The 24687-nt window shown below is 40.2% G+C and overlaps 4 pseudogenes; 2 read left to right on the plus strand and 2 right to left on the minus strand.

The window, feature by feature from the left end:
* Positions 1 to 8564: 8564 nt before the first annotated feature.
* LOC144542948 (Ig kappa-b4 chain C region pseudogene) lies at positions 8565 to 9060 on the minus strand (annotated as a pseudogene).
* Positions 9061 to 10950: 1890 nt separating this feature from the next.
* On the plus strand, positions 10951 to 11319 carry LOC144542836 (immunoglobulin kappa variable 3-20 pseudogene; annotated as a pseudogene).
* Positions 11320 to 18377: 7058 nt separating this feature from the next.
* On the minus strand, positions 18378 to 18824 carry LOC144542947 (Ig kappa-b4 chain C region pseudogene; annotated as a pseudogene).
* Positions 18825 to 20820: 1996 nt separating this feature from the next.
* LOC144542901 (Ig kappa chain V region 3547 pseudogene) lies at positions 20821 to 21189 on the plus strand (annotated as a pseudogene).
* The last annotated feature ends 3498 nt before the right edge of the window (positions 21190 to 24687 follow it).

A 24687-nucleotide genomic window follows, 5' to 3' on the forward strand; every position in this document is an offset into this window, starting at 1 on the left:
TCGTTCATAGTAGCATACAATAATATCATTTTAATCATGAATATATTAATTATTTTCTTTAATTTTTCAAATTTTTAATATAGTTTTAATGATTATATTGTTGAAACATGGTTTGAAACAAGATTACTGTTACAGCGAGTCCAACAGTTTACTCAAAGTCAAACATTTTAAATATAGAATGAAACCTGTCATGAAGCAAGATATTTTAAAACAGATTATGAGACAGTGATACTTAACTTATTTAATTTATTTTCTCCTTCAGAATTATAGCAAATAATTTAATCTCTTCAATAAATATTATTTAATGAATAGTGTTAATAAGTTTAATACTGATTTCATATAGGATTATTTTGTCAATACTGAGTATTGTTTAATTCCAAAAAACTTCACAAACTCAGACTGATTACAAATCTCCAACAAAAGAAAAGACAATTTAATGCATTGTGTAACTCAATATTATTTAAATATGTCATATTTGAATACAAACATACTGAGAGTCCTTTAGTAAAACAATTATCTCAAGCTCAGAGTTGAACACTTTTGATGTAAACTATTTCCAGTGAGTCTAAATTAATTCATTTGACATTATTCATGAAGTAGAGATACATTTTCTTGTCTGTTTCTGTTTCTGAAAATGGTTTCATCCTCACATCCACACCTAGCTCCTGCCTATCTTTAGGATACCACTGGTAAACACAGTCACTGTCATGTTGTATCACAGAGATAATGAAAGTGTGACAGTGCATTACATAATCGTAGAATTTATTTCTCAAATCATGACCAGTATCCTACTCACTTTACCCTGAGACAAGCTGATTCTCTGTGGATTTAATGGAACCACTGTTACCATTAAGACAGCATCATAAGACATCTGTTATTTTTATATTAATATCCATGCATGGAGACACAACTGATTTTGTGGAAAAGTCTTTATTGTGTTAACATATTAAGAATAGCGGCGTTACTGTTGTTGTTGTCCAGGCACATGAGGGTGACCTTCATCAGCTTAGAGGACAGGAAGGCTGCAGCTGTCAATCAATCACCAGGCGGTTTGACACCTTTACTGTGTGAGAGTGGATTTTCCCCTTTAAGGAGTTTCTGTCAGATGGTTTTTATGCTCCACCAGTCACTCACTCACACATTGTTTCACTTCCCTTTAAGAAGCCTCTCATGCATATCAGCACAGAAAGAGTCCTCATATGACCAAGAATATATTAAACTACGTTGGAAATAAATTAACAAATTCAAATTAGTTTTGTTCACTTACTGTGAAAAAACCCCCAAACTGATCGAAATTAGTCTCAGTTGGTAAAATATTAGCTAGCTGATGTAATAACTAGCTAAACTTTCAATTTATGCCCCACATTTACAAGATTAATAACTTTTTGTCTGTGTTTGTGTTCGTTTGTAAAAATGTAGCTTACATAAATGCTTAGTCAAGAGTTTGTTAAATTGATTGATCCTTTTAGAAACAGCATCATCAGAGTAATCCAAGTCCCTGTTGGAGTCAGTCAGAGCATTTCCATAGAGAGCCACTTTGCATCAGCAGCACCATGCTCCAGTGCTCTGGGAGAGTTTATAGTCCTGAGAGTTGAACACTGGATGACTGACAGCTGTCCTTCATGACAACAGAAGCCACAGAAATCCTCCTCATCAAAACATGACTTTGATCTCCATCCTCATCTGGACTCTCCTCTGCTGCTGCTTCACAGGTAAAGTCCAGAGAATCAAACTCCTCTCCTCTATGAACATCCGTCCCTCTGAAATGAAGCGGAGAAAACCATGACGGTGGTTTATGTTTTTGTCTCTGTATCCTCAGAGTCCAGAGGCCAGGTCACAGTGACTCAGCCTGGAGCAGTGAGGTCTGCTCCGGGAGGCTCCGTCACCATCAGCTGTCGAACCAGTCCCAAGGTTAATGCTGGTCTCTACCACGATTTAGCCTGGTACCAACAGAGAGATGGAGAAACTCCTAAACTTCTCATTTATGCTGCTAATACTCGAGCATCAGGGATTCCAGGTCGTTTTACAGGCAGTGGATCAGGGACTGACTTCACTCTGACCATCAGTGGAGTCCAGGCTGAAGATGCAGCAGTTTACTACTGTCAGAGTTTCCACTATCTCAACAGTCAGTATGTGTTCACACAGTGATAAAGCGTCGTACAAAAACCTCCCTCAGTCAGACTGAACTGACTGCTGCAGCTGGAAGCTACTGCAGGAACTGATACAGTTCACTGAGGACACACACACACACACACACACACACACACACACACACACACACAGCATCCCAACAGGGAATAACTCACCCTGTTTCTGTGGAAATTATTTTCTGATATGAAATGCTATTGTCTTTTTACTGTTATGCAGAGGTGGAAAGTAACTAAGTATATTTACTCAAGTACTGTACTTAAGTACAATTTTGAGGTTCTGGCACTTTACTTGAGTATTTCCATTTTGTGAGACTTTCTACTTTTTCCTCCACTACATTTATCTGACGGCTGTAGTTACTAGTTATATATAGTTATATCTATTAACTAGTTATATAGTTATAGTTATATATAGTTATGTAACTTATACTTTGCAGCATAAGATGCAAAACATATGATAAGCTTATAAAATATGTTGCATTGTTAGAGTTTAAACTCCCCAACAGTCCGTGGCGGCCGGCCCATTGGAGCGCAGTGGGCAGCGCACCAGTTGATTGACAGGTAAAAAATATATATATTATATTTATATGTGAAGAGTTTTCCTATAATAATGAAATCGGCAATGAGGAAATATGACTTAATTTCGCTATATGAAACTAAGAGTGAATTTATAATTTAGACTAATATGTAGTAATAGTTTGTATTATCATTTATGTTTTGTCAATCAATGAGGTGAGGTGATCTGGATCCTTGGAGTAACAGTATGAAATATTTTCAGTAAGTAATTCAAATCTTTAACTGCATAGAAAGACTTTTATTTAAATTCATTACAGAAGATCGAATTTGAGCATACAATGCAAAAATGAATGAAAATACACAAATATTAATCATAGAGCACACCTCATCAAGAATATACACAACACCATTAAATTCAAAACAAACATGTCTTTTTCTCTCTCAGAACACACACACACACACACACACACACACACACATAAACAGTCAAACAACTCCTCCAAGTAGAAGTTATGGACCCTGAAACATCTGATGATGAACATCTGACTGTGTATGAAAGAAACTTTGTACAAAATGGTCAAATCAAATGTATTTATAGAGCACATTTCTAATGGTGCAACCCAACATGATTTAAAACTGCAATAAGTGACATTTTCTGACCACTAGAGGGCGACAAGAACAGCAACACATTTGTAAATAAACTCTCAGCAAAGCCACGTCTCCCTCCCTCCACTGCACTAGAGGCAAGACAATTATTATAATAAAGCACAAGAAAGGCAATATAAAATTATGCAACAAATACATTTGATTCTGATTCTGTTTTTTTTTTTACCATCATATGAATACAGCATTATACCAGTCAAGCCCACCTTATTGGATGTGGATGTGTTTACTGGATGTGTGATGATGCATTACATAATCCCTCCCATCCATAGAACCCCCGCAAAGCAGCCGGGCCAGACTCTGTCTCTCCATCCACCCTGAAGCACTGTGCGGATCAGCTGTCTCCGGTGTTCACAGACATTTTCAACACCTCACTGGAGACATGCCACGTACCAGCCTGCTTCAAGACCTCCACCATCATCCCCGTCCCCAAAAAGCCAAGGACCACAGGACGTAACGACTACAGACCCGTCGCCCTGACATCTGTGGTGATGAACTCATTTGAGCGCCTTGTGCTGTCACACCTCAAAAACATCACTGACCCACTCCTGGACCCCCTGCAGTTCGCCTACAGAGCCAACAGGTCTGTAGACGATGCAGTAAACATGGCCCTCCACTTCATCCTCCAGCACCTGGACTCCTCAGGAACCTACGCCAGGATCCTGTTTGTGGACTTCAGCTCTGCCTTTAACACGATCATCCCGGCTCTGCTACAGGACAAGCTCTCCCAGCTGAGTGTGCCTGACTCCACCTGCAGGTGGATCACAGACTTCCTGTCGGACAGGAAGCAGCACGTGAAGCTGGGAAAACACGTCTCTGACTCCCGGACCATCAGCACCGGTTCCCCTCAAGGCTGCGTTCTTTCCCCTCTACTCTTCTCCCTGTACACCAACAGCTGCACCTCCAGTCATCAGTCTGTCAAGCTCTTGAAGTTCGCGGACGACACCACCCTCATTGGGCTCATCTCTGGTGGGACCCTGAGGCGAGCAGGAACGATTGTGGACGACCCCTCCCACCCTGGACACAAACTCTTTGAAAAACTCCCCTCTGGCAGGAGGCTGCGGTCCATCAGGACCAAAACCTCACGCCACAAGAACAGTTTCTTCCCGTCTGCAGCCGGCCTCATCAACAAGGCCCGGGACCCCCACTGACACGGACCCTTGCCCCCTCCCCCCATAGGCACTACACGCTACAGTAACCACAGTCTCCACATCTGACTCAATGCGTTCATTTACGCATTCTGTACAGTAAACATTCCTCTGGTCAATATTTTGCACATCCCTGCACTAACTGTACAGCTTTTCCATTTCACTTCAATAGCAGATACATTGCACATTTTTTTATTATATTTTTTCATATTCTGTATTGTAAATATCTCTTTTTGTTTTTTATATTTATATTCTTGACTTTGACTTACAGTACTTGTTGTGTTTTTTTACTTCTACTTTCTATTTTTCTCCATGTTTATTGTATGCACCTACATACCAAGGCAAATTCCTTGTATTGTGAACTTTACTTGGCAATAAACCTGATTCTGATTCTGATTCTGATTCTAATCATTACATAACTGTCTCAAACTATCACCAGTAATTGTAAACTCCTAGTCACTTTACCCTGAGACAAGCTCAGTCTCTGTGGATTTAATGGAACCACTGTTACCATTAAGAAAGCAACATAAAACATCTGTTATTTTTATATTAATATCCATGCAAGGAGACACAACTGATTTTGTGGAAAAGTCTTTATCGTCTTAACATATTAAGAATAGTGGCGTTACTGTTGTTGCTGTCCAGGCACATGAGGGTGACCTTCATCAGCTTAGAGGACAGGAAGGCTGCAGCTGTCAATCAATCACCAGGCGGTTTGACACCTTTACTGTGTGAGAGTGGATTTTCCCCTTTAAGGAGTTTCTGTCAGATGGTTTTTATGCTCCACCAGTCACTCACTCACACATTGTTTTAGCCTGATATTCAGACTGAACGGCCATTTCGTTCCCGCTTCATTATTCAGTCTGACATTTCCTCCTTGTTAGCCGTTTTCTGTGTGGGGGGGTTTGATTTTCCCCGAACCGATCACTAGTGACTGACGTATCCGGCCGCTCTGACGTTATTTTCAGTTACACTGATGCTGGGCATATTTACTAACTTTACCAAGAATGTCGGTCGTTTTTGACAAAAAATATCATCTTTGTAAAGACAATATGTTGGTTAAGGAATGATTTCAACAAATATTATTCTGCCGAAACGCAAAATGAAAAACCCGTTGCACGAACGGTTCAAACTTTAGTCCCGCCCACAAAGGCGCTGATTGGTCCGATCGTTTTTCCGATGGAGAAATCGCCGTTGAATAGAGCAACACCAGACTCTCTGAATCACTCGACAAATCTGAAGAGTGGGCGGGTCGCGATTCAGGAGTCGGGAACCAGGCTAACATTGTTTCACTTCCCTTTAAGAAGCCTCTCATGCATATCAGCACAGAAAGAGTCCTCATATGACCAGGAATATATTAAACTACGTTGGAAATAAATTAACAAATTCAAATTAGTTTTGTTCACTCACTGTGAAAAAAACCCCAAACTGATCGAAATCAGTCTCAGTTTGTAAAACATTAGCTAGCTGATGTAATAACTACCTAACTTTCAATTTATGGCCCAAATTTACAAGATTAATAACTTTTTGTTTGTGTTTGTGTTCGTTTGTAAAAATGTAGCTTACATAAATGCTTAGTCAAGAGTTTGTTAAATTGATTGATCCATTTAGAAACAGCATCATCAGAGTAATCCAAGTCCCTGTTGGAGTCAGTCAGAGCATTTCCATAGAGAGCCACTTTGCATCAGCAGCACCATGCTCCAGTGCTCTGGGAGAGTTTATAGTCCTGAGAGTTGAACACTGGATGACTGACAGCTGTCCTTCATGACAACAGAAGCCACAGAAATCCTCCTCATCAAAACATGACTTTGATCTCCATCCTCATCTGGACTCTCCTCTGCTTCACTCAGGGTGAGAAAAAAAATCTATTTTTTCTATATTGTGAAAATCATTTGGAGTGTAGCTGAGTTTCACCTCTCCATCTCATGTCCAATGTTTCTTCTCTCTCCTCAGGGTCTTTTGGTCAAAACGTTGTCTTGACTCAGCCAGCAGCAAAATCAGTCCAGCTTGGTCAAACTGTCTCTATGGACTGTAAGGCCAGTCCAAAAGTTACACACCACTCTGGCTCACAATATTACCTTGCTTGGTACCATCAGAAAACTGGAGAAGCTCCTAAACTTCTGATCTACCTAACATCAGACAGATTTTCTGGAATCTCCTCCAGATTCACTGGAAGTGGAGGAGGGAATGGAGTTGACTTCACTCTGACCATCAGTGGAGTCCAGGCTGAAGATGCAGCAGTTTACTACTGTCAGAGTCACCACTCTATCAACAGTCAAGCTCTGTTCACACAGTGATAAAGCGTCGTACAAAAACCTCCCTCAGTCAGACTGAACTGACTGCTGCAGCTGGAAGCTACTGCAGGAACTGATACAGTTCACTGAGGACACACACACACACACACACACACATACACACACACACACACACACACACACACACACACATACACACACACACACACACACACACACACACACACAATTGAGAATTTATGATGTTGTTCATAGTGTCTGTGTTCACAGACCAAGACTGGGAAGACTGGGAAGACTGGTTCAGTCCAAACTCAAACACACAGTAGTCTTGTTGTGCTCCATTCAGCCTCAGGTCAGAAAACTGAACAACACTCTGTCAATCATGATGTTTCCTTTTAATGTTCAGGGACGACTTTATAAAATGGAAACATCATGCTCCACCGGCAGTACTTACAGGGTTACAGTCTTATAGCTTTTACTTGGAATTTGAATGAATTCTGAATTAAATGAATGAATAAATTGTATTTATTAAAAGTGTCCTGCACCGGTTGGATGCCCAGCCCACATGGGCTTACAAGACAGAAAAGAAAAATGATAAAATGAATTATTTTTTCAACCTCAGACTCATTGACCTTGGCTCATTTTCTGTGAAGAACATATAAAAGAACACATTTTCATTGAGTGCACACTGTGCACCCCCATACACATTTATATTACATATGTGGTGATCAGGTCCACTGGACCCGAGGGTAATACAAGTGTGGAAAAGTGTGTGTGTAGGTGAAAACAAGTAAAAATGAAATAAAAAGGTTTGCTGTGTGCCTTCACTCTGCCTGCTGTTTCAACACAGCACCAAGAACCTGTCTGCTCCCGCTTTATCCGCACTCTTTACCCTCTGCAGTGTGTGAAACTACACTAAATCTTGTGGGAACCTGCACAGCGTTATTTTGAAACATTTTAAACATTCAGTATTTTTCCACACTCTGCTAAATTAGAGGAGACACACAACACATAAACAGCTTTGCGTGTGTTACCGCAGTTGATCAGTATGGCAAAAAGACTCTCTGCTCAGAGGGCCTTAGAAATCATTTTTGCAGAGAGAGAAGCTAGTGTGGAAGGAGCGTCTTCCACTTTGGAAGATGAAGAATTTTCCAAATATGAGGATCATGTCTCTGTCAATTCGGAGTCTGACAGTGAGTTGGAAGAAGAGGATGAGATTGACCCTATTTTTACATAAATTGTTATGGCTGTATTGTTTTAAAAACCCAATAATGTTGTGGGTCCACCAGACCCGCAAACATTGGGTGAATAACAAAAACATGAACGCCACACAAGGGTGGAGAGAACTTAGGGGTACAAGAAATCCTGCCTTCTCTTCCACGCTTTCTCCAGAAATCTCACCAAAACAAAAACCTCTTCCTTGAACAGCCACCTCAACATATCACCCTCACAAGACCAGAACAAATCAGGGTTTTTCTCCTGTATTATTTTAAACAAAAGATTTCTCAGGTCACTGTACCTTGTAGAATAAAAAGAAAGAATGAAATTTGTCCTCAACAACACCCAAATCACAAAAATAACTTTAGGAAACCACTGAGAAACAGAACCACTGTCATGTTGCTCTCACAGAGTTACTGGATATGTGAGAAAAGAATTACATAATCCCATCTTTTCCTTCTCAGATCATCACCAGCATTTATAAAATCCTAGCAAATTAACCCTGAGACGAGTTCAGTCTCTGTGGATTTAATGGAACCAGTGTTACCATTAAGACAGCATCATAAGACATCTGTTATTTTTATAATAATATCCATGGAAACAACTGATTTGGTGAAAAGATCTTTATTGTCTTAACATATCAAGAAAAGCGGCTTTACTGTAATCAAGAAAACAATGCTATTTAAACATGTAATGACTCCGGTGAGAGAGAGAGAGAGACAGAGAGAGAGAGAGAGAGAGAGAGAGAGAGAGAGAGAGAGAGAGAGAGAGAGAGAGAGAGACTACAGTGCTGAGTGCAGACTGAGAGCAGTAGCAGAGTAAAACCAGTAGCAGAAGTCCCAGTGAGTCAGGTCAGGACTGGGAACACCGGTCTCTCCTCAGTGTCTCCGAGAGCGGAGACTGGGAGCCCTGGGTGGCCTCACAGGTCACAGAGCCCACCTTCCTCCACCGGTCTGCAGGGAGCCTCAGGGTGCTGCTCCAGCTGTAGCGGCCGTCCTTCTCCAGCACCCCGGGGCTCCTGCTCTCCTCCCAGCTGCTGCTGCTGCTGCTGCTGCCGTCCACCTTCCAGGCCAGCCTCCAGTCTGAGGGGAAGCCCTTGTTGGCCAGGCACATGAGCGTGGCCTTCCCCTGCTGCAGCTCCACGCTGGAGGGGGGCAGCACCGTCAGGGTGGGGACGACTCGACCCACTGAGAGAGAGAGAGAGAGAGAGAGAGAGAGAGAGAGAGAGAGAGAGTGTGAGAGAGAATAGATAAAACACGTTCATACAGGGGAAAATAAACTGTAAATCCTATTGATTATAGGTGAACAAAATGGAGTGGAGAGGAGGCTGCTAGTTCTGAGGATCTTTCTCAGAAGACTCAGCAGTGGGAGAGATTGGATGAAACTGATCTTCAATGTTTCACTTCCCTCTCTGAGCTCAGGAACCATGAAAACAGACAGGCATCACTACTGAACCATGGCAACAGACAGGTTTCACTACTGAAGATAAAAACCACACACTCTTCCTCCAGTGCATACATTTTAATTATTAAACTGAAATGTCAGTGTTTGATAATTACAAATTATGCACGGGAGCAAGAGTGTGAGTCTTTGTACTTTTTATCTTCCAGACTTCTTTGCTGAAACCAGTAAGTCGTAAGATATGTTGTGCGTTTGCTCTACTCATTTACGCAGGTTTCACTAATGAACCAGGGCAGCAAACAGGCTTCATGACTGAAAAAGGCAGTTACAGAAATAGTTTTGTCAACTCACCTAATTAATCCTTGTACTACAGTATGTGATTAAAATTATACATTGATATTATATGATATTCATTGACGCAAATGAAGATGTCGCATGTCATTAAAATTATTAGACTGATAGAATGTTTTAGTGAAACATATAATAAACTTAATAAATGCTTTGCAGAACAGGAGATTTTTTTTGGCAACAGTAGGCTCTACATTTAAAAATTTCAAGAACATTTTCTTTCAGTCTTAAAGAGGAAGTCTTTGTCAATAGACAAAACGATAAAATCAAAATATTATTTACATTAACCAAATCCATTTTGTAGAAAAAACTTAAATAACAAGAATCTACAAACAGTTAAAAATAATTTTTAGTGCAACCAAAGTTGCCAGTTTTTCATTAGTGTGGTTTTAGTTTATATTCGGAGACATGAAGAGTTTAGTGATCGCTGAAATAATATTAAAACCAAATCTAAACAGCAATATCTTCAAGTAAGGCCTACATTTATTAAATGAAAATAGAATGAATATTGAATATGAGCTCATGGAGAAATTAAAGATACTTACAGTCAACATCCAGTCTGGTTCCTCCACCAAAAGTCCTCCACAGTGATACAAACTCATTGAGCCGCCGTACAAAAACCTCTCACTCTAGAGAGACACGGCTCTCTCACTTTGACAACAACAAACTCACCAAAATCAGGCTGAATTTGTAAAATCTTGCTAGTTGACATAATAACTAGAAAACCGATCAAACTATGCTAAAAATTTCCAACATTTGTCACTTTTGGTTTATATATTTTTAAATTTATTATTTTATTTGGTAGTGATATTTATTTATCTAACAATAAACCACAACAAGACAGTATAAATTGTTAAAAGGGCCTTTTTTAATATATCCACCCAAGACTAGCTTAGATCTATTCTTAGTCAAGAGTTTGTTAAATTGATTGATCCATTTAGAAACAGCATCATCAGAGTAATCCAAGTCCCTGTTGGAGTCAGTCAGAGCATTTCCATAGAGAGCCACTTTGCATCAGCAGCACCATGCTCCAGTGCTCTGGGAGAGTTTATAGTCCTGAGAGTTGAACACTGGATGACTGACAGCTGTCCTTCATGACAACAGAAGCCACAGAAATCCTCCTCATCAAAACATGACTTTGATCTCCATCCTCATCTGGACTCTCCTCTGCTGCTGCTTCACAGGTAAAGTCCAGAGAATCAAACTCCTCTCCTCTATGAACATCCGTCCCTCTGAAATGAAGCGGAGAAAACGATGACGGTGGTTTATGTTTTTGTCTCTGTATCCTCAGAGTCCAGAGGCCAGGTCACAGTGACTCAGCCTGGAGCAGTGAGGTCTGCTCCGGGAGGCTCCGTCACCATCAGCTGTCGAACCAGTCCCAAGGTTCATAACTCGGGCAGCACCCACTATTTAGCCTGGTACCAACAGAGAGATGGAGAAACTCCTAAACTCCTCATTTACTATGCTAATCAGAGAGTATCAGGGATTCCAGGTAGTATTACAGGCAGTGGATCAGGGACTGACTTCACTCTGACCATCAGTGGAGTCCAGGCTGAAGATGCAGCAGTTTACTACTGTCAGAGTTACCACTATATCAACAGTCAGCTTCTGTTCACACAGTGATAAAGCGTCGTACAAAAACCTCCCTCAGTCAGACTGAACTGACTGCTGCAGCTGGAAGCTACTGCAGGAACTGATACAGTTCACTGAGGACACACACACACACACACACACACACACACACACACACACACACACACACACACACACACAATTGAGAATTGATGATGTTATTCATAGTGTCTCTACCAGTTTTCCTTCTGAAGTTAAAACAGCCCACCTCCCACCTCAACAACCTGAAAGTTCCCCCAAATGAAGAGGACAGTTCCAGTGAAGAAGCCCAATCAGACCCATTAAAAGCACAACAACATCTAGCAAAGTAAGCTGTCCTGATGCCGACCCCCAAACCACTGCTGAATGATCCAAACAGCTTATCCACGCTGGTCCTGGAATATCTGGACTGTCAGGATCCAAACAGATCAGGAGGATCATTCAGTCAACTGGATCAGGAAGCCTTATTTAGATAGAGGAAAGTCAAGAGAGTCTTTTTCTTGAAGGAAGAGAATAGTTGGGTGAACACATGTATCTGTTGTACACATACAGTCGATCACAATATTCTTCTAAATCCCCTTGTGAACTACATTGGTATCCGAGGCCCTGCACCTTCATGATTTAAGTTTTATCTTTTCGATAGAATGCAGAATATATCTGACCACAGCATCATCTCTGAATGCTCCAATGTGAACTTTGGTGTACCACAAGGTTCAGTTCTAGACCCATTGCTATTCTCTATTCACATGCTATGATATAAATGTTCACTGCTATGCTGACAAAACTCAAATCTATAATGACTGCAATCAATCCTTTGGCGAACCGGGAGCCAATGACGCCAGAACAGGGGAAATGTGGTCTCTCTTTTTGGTACTAGTGAGAAGCCTTGCGGCAGTGTTCTGGACCTGCTGTAGGCGGGACAGGGAAGACTGACTGATACCAGAATACAAGGAGTTACAATAGTTGAAGCAGGACAGGAAATGAATGCATGTAAAACTATTTCTAGGTCGTGAAAAGAAAGGAAGGACTTGACTTTGGAAATGGTTCTGACATTAAACTTCTTGATATTAAATGCCAACAAAAGATAGGTTAGTTGTAACAAAAAGATCTCGAGTCACTTTAAATTTGCGGGAGTCCCAAAGCTGAAAGCCTTGGCATTACTTTTTATCCAATTCTCTCATTTGACTCACACATCAGAGATATCACAGGGTTAGCCTTGATAGCCAATGAAATTCTTGTACATGCATTTGTTTCCTCGAGACCTGATTACTGTCATGTCTTTCTGGTCTGCCAAACTCCAGTGTTAAAACCCTTCTAGTTGTACAAAATGCTGCAACTACAATATTAACTAAAACTAGAGAATTCAATCACATTACACCCATTGCGACCTCTGCTTACTGGCTCCCGATTCAAGCCAGATCTGATTTCAAAGTATTTCCACTAATGTACAAATTGTTATATGGGCTTGTGCCGTCATATTTATCTGACATAATCCCTTACATACATTCTCGTGTCCTCTGATCGCAGGACGCTGGTTACCGTCCCGATAATCAAGGAGAAATCAGCAGGCAGCAGACAAATTTCCTACAGAGGTCCCTGTCTTTGGAGTCAACTTACTCTTGCCATTAGGGAAGCTAATTCTTTGGAAATCTTCTATCCAAACAAAAAACCTATCTATTTTCACTGTCATAAGACCAACCCTCGCCCTGTTTATTTTGGGACCGATACAGTCTCTTCTTAATTCATAATTACTTTAATTTAGACAGCATTAATATGGGAACAGGCTGTTGGGAATCCAGTTTAGGGCTACCTCTTGGTCTGTCTGCATCATTACACTCACTGTCTGCATGCTGTCTGCATGAAGGTGTACGCATTTGAACATTTCTGCTCAGAGTGTGTGGATCGTGCTTAGTTCACTTTATTAAGACCTTCTATTAATCTCATGTACATGAGGATCATTTAAATAGTCAATGCTCCCAGCACTGAGGGGGAAACACCATGATATGCTCAGGACAGCTACACTTCACTGACTCTGTGTGTGTGTGTGTGTGTGTGTGTGTGTGTGTGTGTGTGTGTGTGTGTGTGTGTGTGTTTGCATATCAGTCCTGCCTCTCTGCTCTCCACCCGTTAAGAGGCCAGTGTTGATCAGTGGCTGTCCAGGCCTTTCAGAGCCACTGACACGCCGGCAGCACAATGATGATGTCACAGATTCTACTGCTGGGCACCCTGGGGCTCCTTGTTCAGGGTGAGACTCTCTTCTGAAAACTTTGCTTCAGGATGCAACCAGGTTTACCAGAATGATGTTCTGCTATGATGGAGAAACACTGAAACAACCAGCATTTACCTTCTTCCATCTATTCTCCATGTTAAAGAAATTCTACTCTTCTGTTTTGATATTGATCATCTTTCTCCAAGCTGTATTTGTCTCAATAACCCTTCTCCTCTTTTTCATATTTTCCAGATTCAACAGGAGAAATCATTCTGACTCAGTCTCCTGAATCTCAGTCTGTTGAACCAGGACAGACTGTCTCTATCAGATGTAAAGCCAGTACAAGTATGGGTAGCTACCTCCACTGGTACCTTCAGAAACCTGGAGAATCTCCTAAACTTCTGATTTATGATGCTACAAACCGTCAGTCTGGGGTTTCAGATCGTTTTAGTGGGAGTGGATCTGGGACTGACTTCACTCTGACCATCAGTGGAGTCCAGACTGAAGATACAGGAGTTTACTACTGTCAGCAGCGTAACAGCTTCCCGTTCACACAGTGATACAACGTCGTACAAAAACCTCCCTCAGCTGGAGAGGAACTGATCTGACTCAACAGCTGCAGAGAAACTAAAACATTAGAGGTTTGACTAAAAAGATCGTTCATAGTAGCATACAATAATATCATTTTAATCATGAATATATTAATTATTTTCTTTAATTTTTCAAATTTTTAATATAGTTTTAATGATTATATTGTTGAAACATGGTTTGAAACAAGATTACTGTTACAGCGAGTCCAACAGTTTACTCAAAGTCAAACATTTTAAATATAGAATGAAACCTGTCATGAAGCAAGATATAGATTAGAACAGATATAGAACAGATTATGAGACAGTGATACTTAATTTATAACTTATAACAGACACTGAGTCCGGCCAGAAGAGGGGAATGTGGTGTCAGACTGTAGAAGGAAACCTTGGCATCAGAAAACAAGGCAACAGTAAACATGTCGTCCCACATGAATTACGAAGTCCCCACCTCGGCCAATCACCTTGTTTTGAGCTGTAATTGTTCTTTTGCCCTTGGGTCAATCAATGTACTTTTGAATGCTGGAGTGCAGCAGATAGATGCATTAGTTTCACAAGTTTTATCAAAATCATATAAGTGATATCTGCAATTTTGTGTGGGACACATGGATGAGTGAACAAACCAGGTAATGTGTTCCCCCTTCAGCTGATCAGTGTCATTTTGAAAATGTGAGAATGCAGTGGTCAGATGCATCATTCCCCCAAATTTCCCCCAAAAAGCAAAATCCAACAAGTAAACAAACATTGTAATGCCCTCCTTACTCCAGCACAATTTGAAAAATTCCAGAATGTTGTAATGAGATGCATCATTCCTTTAAATTTCCTGAAATTCTGATCAGCAGCGTCTGAAATATTGTGCGTGACTTACAATTAAACTAAGTTTATAGTGCCCCCCTGAGGCTGACCAATGTAATTATGGAAATGCTGGAATGGAGCAATAACATGCATCATCAACTGAGGTTTCATCAAAACCAATCACTGGCATCTGAGATATTGTGCATGATGGACGGACGGTCAAATGTACCGTCCTTAGTCCTTCCTCCAATTTCATTTTGGGGAACCATAAAGCCAAGCCACTGGATTTAAAGACTAACTCCAAAAACAGGGAAACTCCTGAAGACATGGGAAACTCATTTGAAAGCAGTTTTTAAATCAGAGTTGCTGACAAAATTAAAACAAATACAACCCATTAAGATAAACAATGAAGATGCCAGGTTTTAATTTAAAAAGGGATTTTAGAAGAATCATACAGTCAAAAACAAGAGGAACAGGTAAAAACAGCCTGTGTGTAATAAATAGTGTTTCTATCCTGATGGGAGTGTGGGAGTGGTCTCTTCTAGGATGACAACGCTCTGACTCTTTATTAAGACCTTCTATTAATCTCATGAACATGAGGATCATTTAAATAGTCAATGCTCCCAGCACTGAGGGGGAAACACCATGATATGCTCAGGACAGCTACAGTTCACTGACTCTGTGTGTGTGTTTGTGTGTGTGTGTGTGTGTGTGTGTGTGTGTGTGTGTTTGCATATTGGTCCTGCCTCTCTGCTCTCCACCCGTTAAGAGGCCAGTGTTGATCAGTGGCTGTCCAGGCCTTTCAGAGCCACTGACACGCCGGCAGCACAATGATGATGTCACAGATTCTACTGCTGGGCACCCTGGGGCTCCTTGTTCAGGGTGAGACTCTCTTCTGAAAACTTTGCTTCAGGATGCAACCAGGTTTACCAGAGTGATGTTCTGCTATGATGGAGAAACACTGAAACAACCAGCATTTACCTTCTTCCATCTATTCTCCATGTTAAAGAAATTATACTCTTCTGTTTTGATATTGATCATCTTTCTCCAAGCTGTATTTGTCTCAATAACCCTTCTCCTCTTTTTCATATTTTCCAGATTCAACAGGAGAAATCATTGTGACTCAGTCTCCTGAATCTCAGTCTGTTGAACCAGGACAGACTGTCTCTATCAGATGTAAAACCAGTACAAGTGTTAGTAGCTACCTCAGCTGGTACCTTCAGAAACCTGGAGAAACTCCTAAACTTCTGATTTATTATGCTACAACCCGTCAGTCTGGAGTTTCAGATCGTTTTAGTGGGAGTGGATCTGGGTCTGACTACACTCTGACCATCAGTGGAGTCCAGACTGAAGATACAGGAGTTTACTACTGTCAGCAGAGTAACAGCTGGCCGTTCACACAGTGATACAACGTCGTACAAAAACCTCCCTCAGCTGGAGAGGAACTGATCTGACTCAACAGCTGCAGAGAAACTAAAACAACAATGGTTTGTTCAAAAAGACAGTTTATAATAGGATATAATAATCATGTTTTCATCATGAAAACATTCTTTTTAATGTTGTTTTAATGATTATGTTGATGAAAGAGGATTTGAAACAGGATCACTGTTACAGTGAGTCTAAGTTTACTCAAAGTCAAACATATTTTAAGTATAGAATTTCAAGTGTCATAAAGCAAGATATTTTAATACAGATTATGAAACATTGATACTTTATTTGAAATTTTAGAGGATTTTCATTATTTTACTATGTTCAAGTTCAAACATACTGAGTATCTTTCAGATAAACTCAACAATCTCAAACTCTGCAGAATTACAAAAACAAAAGATCACAAAAGATCATTTAATGCATAGTTTTAATCAGATTAATACTGATTTCAATATAGGAGTTTTTTAGTCAAATGAACTGAGTACCTTTTATTCCAAAAGACTCCACAAACTCAAACTCATTATAATTGTCCAACAACAGAAAATACTATTTAATTCATTATGTTATTCATTATTATTTCTATTTATTATATTTTAAGACAAGCATACTGAGAGTCCTTTAGCAAAACAATTCTCACAAGCTGACAGTTGATGTAATTTCCAGTGAACCAAAATGCAATTAATTTGACATTATTTATGAAGTAGATATGTATTTTTTTGGCTGTGTTTCTAAGCATATCCATCCATCTCTGTTGGTCTTTGACCTCTCCATGCTGACCTCCAACCTGTTGAAAGTCAATTTTACAACCATTCAGCTGTTCCTTCCTCAGCCTCTTAAACCAAGACTGGGAAGACTGGGAAGACTGGTTCAGTGCAAACACAAACACACACTAGACTTGTTGTGCTCCATTCAGCCTCAGGTCAGAAATTTGAACAACATTCTGTCAATGATGATGTTTCCTTTTAATTTATAGGGAAGACTTCATGAAATGGATATAATTACTACATCATGTCCCCCAGGCCTCAGTATTTACAAATGGGTTACAATCTTCTAGCTTTTACTTGGACAGGGGGAAACATCAAGGGTTTCCTTTGTCACCACATGTTTTTGCCTCAGTGCTTGAACCCTTTGCAGAGACAGAACACTGACATGTAAATATTTCAGGGGTCAAAACTGGAGATCACACTCATGTTATATCACTTTATGCTGATGATATCCTGCTTTTTATTTCTAATCCTGAAATTTCTCATACTACTTTTGTAGATTTATTACAAAGTTTCAGCATATTATCTGGATCAGGATAAAATTGACAACATCCTAAGCCTTACCAATAGGACACTTTGGTAATGAAGGATTATTAGATTAAAACATTGTATTGCCTATGTAGGTGTAACCATACAGAGACATTTGCAAACAATAAATGAGAGTAATGATGAAAATAGTCTCCTTTCATCCTTACATCCACACCTAGCTCCTGCCTATCTTTAGGAAACTACTTGTAAACACAGTCACTGTCATGTTGCACTCACAGAGTTAATGACTGTGTGACAATATATTACATAAACCCATAATTTCTTCTTAAATCATCACCAGTATTTATAAAATCCTAGTCACTTTATCCTGAGACGAGCTCAGGCTCTGTGGATTTAATTGAACCACTGTTACCATTAAGACAGCATTTTATTTTTATTGTTTTAACATATCGAATATATCAGCATTACTGTGTGTGTGAGAGAGAGAGAGAGAGAGAGAAAGAGAGAGAGAGAGAGAGAGAGAGAGACTACAGTGTTGAGTGCAGACTGAGAGCAGTAGCAGAGATATGTGTGAAGAGAATTACATAATCCCATCTTTTCCTTCTCAGATCATCACCAGCATTTAAAAAATCCTAGCCTATTTACCCTGAGACAAGTTCAGTCTGTGGATTTAATGGAACCACTGTTACCATTAAGAAAGCATCATAAGACATCTGTTATTTTTATAATAATATCCATGGAAACACAACTGATTTGGTGAAAAGATCTTTATTGTCTTAACATATCAAGAAAAGCGGCTTTACTGCAATCAAGAAAACAATACTATTTAAACATGTAATGACTCCGGTGAGAGAGAGAGAGAGAGAGAGAGAGAGAGAGAGAGAGAGAGAGAGAGGGAGAGAGAGAGAGAGAGACTACAGTGCTGAGTGCAGAGTGAGAGCAGTAGCAGAGTAAAACCAGTAGCAGAAGTCCCAGTGAGTCAGGTCAGGACTGGGAACACCGGTCTCTCCTCAGTGTCTCCGAGAGCGGAGACTGGGAGCCCTGGGTGGCCTCACAGGTCACAGAGCCCACCTTCCTCCACCGGTCTGCAGGGAGCCTCAGGGTGCTGCTCCAGCTGTAGCGGCCGTCCTTCTCCAGCACCCCGGGGCTCCTGCTCTCCTCCCAGCTGCTGCTGCTGCTGCTGCTGCCGTCCACCTTCCAGGCCAGCCTCCAGTCTGAGGGGAAGCCCTTGTTGGCCAGGCACATGAGCGTGGCCTTCCCCTGCTGCAGCTCCACGCTGGAGGGGGGCAGCACCGTCAGGGTGGGGACGACTCGACCCACTGAGAGAGAGAGAGAGAGAGAGAGAGAGAGAGAGAGAGAGAGAGAGAGAGAGAGAGAGAGAGAGAGAGAGAGAGAGAGAGAGAGAGAGAGAGAGAGAGAGAGAGAGAGAGAGAGAGAGAGAGAATAGATAAAACACGTTCATACAGGGGAAAATAAACTGTAAATCCTATTGATTATAGGTGAACAAAATGGAGGGGAGAGGAGGCTGCTAGTTCTGAGGATCTTTCTCAGAAGACTCAGCAGTGGGAGAGATTGGATGAAACTGATCTTCAATGTTTCACTTCCCTCTCTGAGCTCAGGAACCATGAAAACAGACAGGCATCACTACTGAACCATGGCAACAGACAGGTTTCACTACTGAAGATAAAAAACACACACTCCTGCTCCAATGCATACATTTTAATTATTAAACTGGACTTATCAGTGTTTGATAATTACAAATTATGCACTGGAGCAAGAGTGTGAGTCTTTTTACTTTTTATCTTCCAGACTTCTTTGCTGAAACCAGTAAGTCGTAAGATATGTTGTGCGTTTGCTCTACTCATTTACGCAGGTTTCACTAATGAACCAGGGCAGCAAACAGGCTTCATGACTGAAAAAGGCAGTTACAGAAATAGTTTTGTCAACTCACCTAATTAATCCTTGTACTACAGTATGTGATTAAAATTATACATTGATATTATATGATATTCATTGATGCTAATGAAGACGTGGCATGCCATTAAAATCATTAGTCTAATGATTTTATCAGTCTAATGATTAGACTGATAAAATGTTTGAGTAAAACATATAATGAACTTACTAAATACTTTGCAGAACATAGGAGATTTTTTTTTGGCAACAATTAGGCTCTACATTTAAAAATTTCAAGAACATTTTCATTCAGACTTAAATTCAGATTTCAGACTTCAGTCTTAAAGAGGAAGTATTTGTCAATAGACAGAAAGATAAAATCAAAATATTGCCTAACAAAAAAAACAAAATTTGTTTTTTAGGAAAAACTTAAAAGACATGAATCTACAAACAGTCAAAAATAATTTTCAGTGCAAGCAAACCGTTTTTCATTGGTGTGGTTTTAGTTTATATTAGGAGACGTGAAGACTGAAATAATATTAAATTCCAAATCACAGCAAAATCTTCAAGTGAGGGCTACATTTATTAAATGAAAATGGAATGAATATTGAATATGAGCTCATGGAGAAATTAAAGGTACTTACAGTCAACATCCAGTCTGGTTCCTCCACCAAAAGTCCACCACAGTGATACAAACTCATTGAGCCGCCGTACAAAAACCTCTCACTCTAGAGAGACACGGCTCTCTCACTTTGACAACAACAAACTCACCAGAATCACTCTCAGTTTGTAAAATCTTGCTAGTTGACATAATAACTAGAAAAACTATCAAACTATGCCACAAATTTCCAACATTTATTACTTTTGGTTAATATATTGTTTACAATATTAATTTATTTGGTAGTGATATTAATTTATCTCGCAGTAAACTTAAATAAGACAAATTGTTAATAGGGCCTTTTTTAATACATCCACCCAAGACTAGCTTAGATCTATTCTTAGTCAAGAGTTTGTTAAATTGATTGATCCATTTAGAAACAGCATCATCAGAGTAATCCAAGTCCCTGTTGGAGTCAGTCAGAGCATTTCCATAGAGAGCCACTTTGCATCAGCAGCACCATGCTCCAGTGCTCTGGGAGAGTTTATAGTCCTGAGAGTTGAACACTGGATGACTGACAGCTGTCCTTCATGACAACAGAAGCCACAGAAATCCTCCTCATCAAAACATGACTTTGATCTCCATCCTCATCTGGACTCTCCTCTGCTGCTGCTTCACAGGTAAAGTCCAGAGAATCAAACTCCTCTCCTCTATGAACATCCGTCCCTCTGAAATGAAGCGGAGAAAACGATGACGGTGGTTTATGTTTTTGTCTCTGTATCCTCAGAGTCCAGAGGCCAGGTCACAGTGACTCAGCCTGGAGCAGTGAGCTCTGCTCCGGGAGGCTCCGTCACCATCAGCTGTCGAACCAGTCCCAAGGTTTATGTTTATAGTATCTACCACAATTTAGCCTGGTACCAACAGAGAGATGGAGAAACTCCTAAACTTCTCATTTACTATGCTAATAATCGAGCATCAGGGATTCCAGGTCGTTTTACAGGCAGTGGATCAGGGACTGACTTCACTCTGACCATCAGTGGAGTCCAGGCTGAAGATGCAGCAGTTTACTACTGTCAGAGTGTCCATGTTATCAACAGTCAGTATGTGTTCACACAGTGATAAAGCGTCGTACAAAAACCTCCCTCAGTCAGACTGAACTGACTGCTGCAGCTGGAAGCTACTGCAGGAACTGATACAGTTCACTGAGGACACACACACACACACACACAATTGAGAATTTATGATGTTGTTCATGGTGTCTCTACCAGTTTTCCTTCTGAAGTTAAAACAGCCCACCTCCCACCTCAACAACCTGAAAGTTCCCCCAAATGAAGAGGACAGTTCCAGTGAAGAAGCCCAATCAGACCCATTAAAAGCACAACAACTAGCAAAGTAAGCTGTCCTGATGCCGACCCCCAAACCACTGCTGAATGATCCAAACAGCTTATCCACGCTGGTCCTGGAATATCTGGACTGTCAGGATCCAAACAGATCAGGAGGATCATTCAGTCAACTGGATCAGGAAGCCTTATTTAGATAGAGGAAAGTCAAGAGAGTCTTTTTCTTGAAGGAAGGGAATAGTTGGGTGAACACATGTATCTGTTGTACACATTACAGTCGATCACAGTATTCTTTTAAATCGCCTTGTGAACTACATTGGTATCCGAGGCCCTGCACTTTCATGATTTAAGTTTTATCTTTTCGGTATCAGTCAGTCAGGGAAGACTGACTGATACCAGAATACAAGGAGTTACAATAGTTGAAGCGACAGGAAATTAATGCATGTAAAACTATTTCTAGGTCATGAAAAGAAAGGAAGAACTTGACTTTGGAAATGGTTCTGACATTAAACTTCTTGATACTAAATGCCAACAAAACATAGGTTAGTTGTAACAAAAAGATCTCGAGTCACTTCAAATTTGCGGGAGTCCCAAAGCTGAAAGCCTTGGCATTACTTTTGATCCAATTCTCTCATTTGACTCACACAGAGATATCACAGGGATAGCCTTGATAGCCAATGAAATTCTTGTACATGCATTTGTTTCCCTGAGACCTGATTACTGTCATGTCTTTCTGGTCTGCCAAACTCCAGTGTTAAAACCCTTCTAGTTGTACAAAATGCTGCAACTACAATATTAACTAAAACTAGAGAATTCAATCACATTACACCCATTGCGACCTCTGCTTACTGGCTCCCGATTCAAGCCAGATCTGATTTCAAAGTATTTCCACTAATGTACAAATTGTTATATGGGCTTGTGCCGTCATATTTATCTGACATAATCCCTTACATACCTCCTCGTGTCCTCTGATCGCAGGACGCTGGTTACCGTCCCGATAATCAAGGAGAAATCAGCAGGCAGCAGACAAATTTCCTACAGAGGTCCCTGTCTTTGGAGTCAACTTACTCTTGCCATTAGGGAAGCTAATTCTTTGGAAATCTTCTATCCAAACAAAAAACCTATCTATTTTCACTGTCATAAGACCAACCCTCGCCCTGTTTATTTTGGGACCGATACAGTCTCTTCTTAATTCATAATTACTTTAATTTAGACAGCATTAATATGTGAACAGGCTGTTGGGAATCCAGTTTAGGGCTACCTCTTGGTCTGTCTGCATCATTACACTCACTGTCTGCATGCTGTCTGCATGAAGGTGTACGCATTTGAACATTTCTGCTTAGAGTGTGTGGATCGTGCTTAGTTCACTTTATTAAGACCTTCTATTAATCTCATGTACATGAGGAATATTTAAATAGTCAATGCTACCAGCACTGAGGGGGAAACACCATGATATGCTCAGGACAGCTACAGTTCACTGACTCTGTGTGTGTGTGTGTGTGTGTGTGTGTGTGTGTTTGCATATCAGTCCTGCCTCTCTGCTCTCCACCCGTTAAGAGGCCAGTGTTGATCAGTGGCTGTCCAGGCCTTTCAGAGCCACTGACACGCCGGCAGCACAATGATGATGTCACAGATTCTACTGCTGGGCACCCTGGGGCTCCTTGTTCAGGGTGAGACTCTCTTCTGAAAACTTTGCTTCAGGATGCAACCAGGTTTACCAGAATGATGTTCTGCTATGATGGAGAAACACTGAAACAACCAGCATTTACCTTCTTCCATCTATTCTCCATGTTAAAGAAATTCTACTCTTCTGTTTTGATATTGATCATCTTTCTCCAAGCTGTATTTGTCTCAATAACCCTTCTCCTCTTTTTCATATTTTCTAGATTCAACAGGAGAAATCATTGTGACTCAGTCTCCTGAATCTCAGTCTGTTGAACCAGGACAGACTGTCTCTATCAGATGTAAAACCAGTACAAGTGTTGGTGGCTGGCTCCACTGGTACCTTCAGAAACCTGGAGAAACTCCTAAACTTCTGATTTATCAAGCTACAAACCGTCAGTCTGGGGTTTCAGATCGTTTTAGTGGGAGTGGATCTGGGACTGACTTCACTCTGACCATCAGTGGAGTCCAGACTGAAGATACAGGAGTTTACTACTGTCAGCAGAGTTACAGCTCGTTCACACAGTGATACAACGTCGTACAAAAACCTCCCTCAGCTGGAGAGGAACTGATCTGACTCAACAGCTGCAGAGAAACTAAAACAACAATGGTTTGTCCAAAAAGACAGTTTATAATAGGATATAATAATTATGTTTTCATCATGAAAACATTCTTTTTAATGTTGTTTTAATGATTATGTTGATGAAACAGGGTTTGAAACAGGATCACTGTTACAGCGAATCTAACTTTATTCAAAGTCAGAGTTAAACACATTTTAAGTATAGAATTTCAACTGTCATAAAGTAAGATATTTTAATACAGATTATGAAATATTGATACTTTATTTGAAATTTTAGAGGATTTTCATTATTTAACTATGTTCAACTTCAAACATACTGAGTATTTTTCAGACAAACTCAACAATCTCAAACTCTGCAGAATTACAAAAACAAAAGATCACAAAAGATCATTTAATGCATAGTTTTAATCAGATTAATACTGATTTCAATATAGGAGTTTTTTAGTCAAATGAACTGAGTACCTTTTATTCCAAAAGACTCCACAAACTCAAACTCATTACAATTCTCCAACAACAGAAAAGACTATTTAATTCATTGTGTTATTCAATATTATTTCTATGTATTATATTTTAATACAAACATACTGAGAGTCCTTTAGCAAAAAAATTCTCACAAGCTGACAGTTGATGTAATTTCCAGTGAACCAAAATGCAATTAATTTGACATTATTTATGAAGTAGATATGTATTTTATTGGCTGTGTTTCTAAGCATATCCATCCATCTCTGTTGGTCTTTGACCTCTCCATGCTGACCTCCAACCTGTTGAAAGTCAATTTTACAACCATTCAGCTGTTCCTTCCTCAGCCTCTTAAACCAAGACTGGGAAGACTGGGAAGACTGGTTCAGTCCAAACACAAACACACACGAGACTTGTTGTGCTCCATTCAGCCTCAAGTCAGAAATGTGAACAACATTCTGTCAATGATGATGTTTCCTTTTAATTTTTAGAGAAGACTTCATGAAATGGATATAATTACTACATCATGTCCCCCAGGCCTCAGTATTTACAAATGGGTTACAATCTTCTAGCTTT

The sequence above is a fragment of the Centroberyx gerrardi genome, chromosome 19 (genome assembly GCF_048128805.1).
Source record: "Centroberyx gerrardi isolate f3 chromosome 19, fCenGer3.hap1.cur.20231027, whole genome shotgun sequence".
NCBI lineage: Eukaryota > Metazoa > Chordata > Actinopteri > Beryciformes > Berycidae > Centroberyx > Centroberyx gerrardi.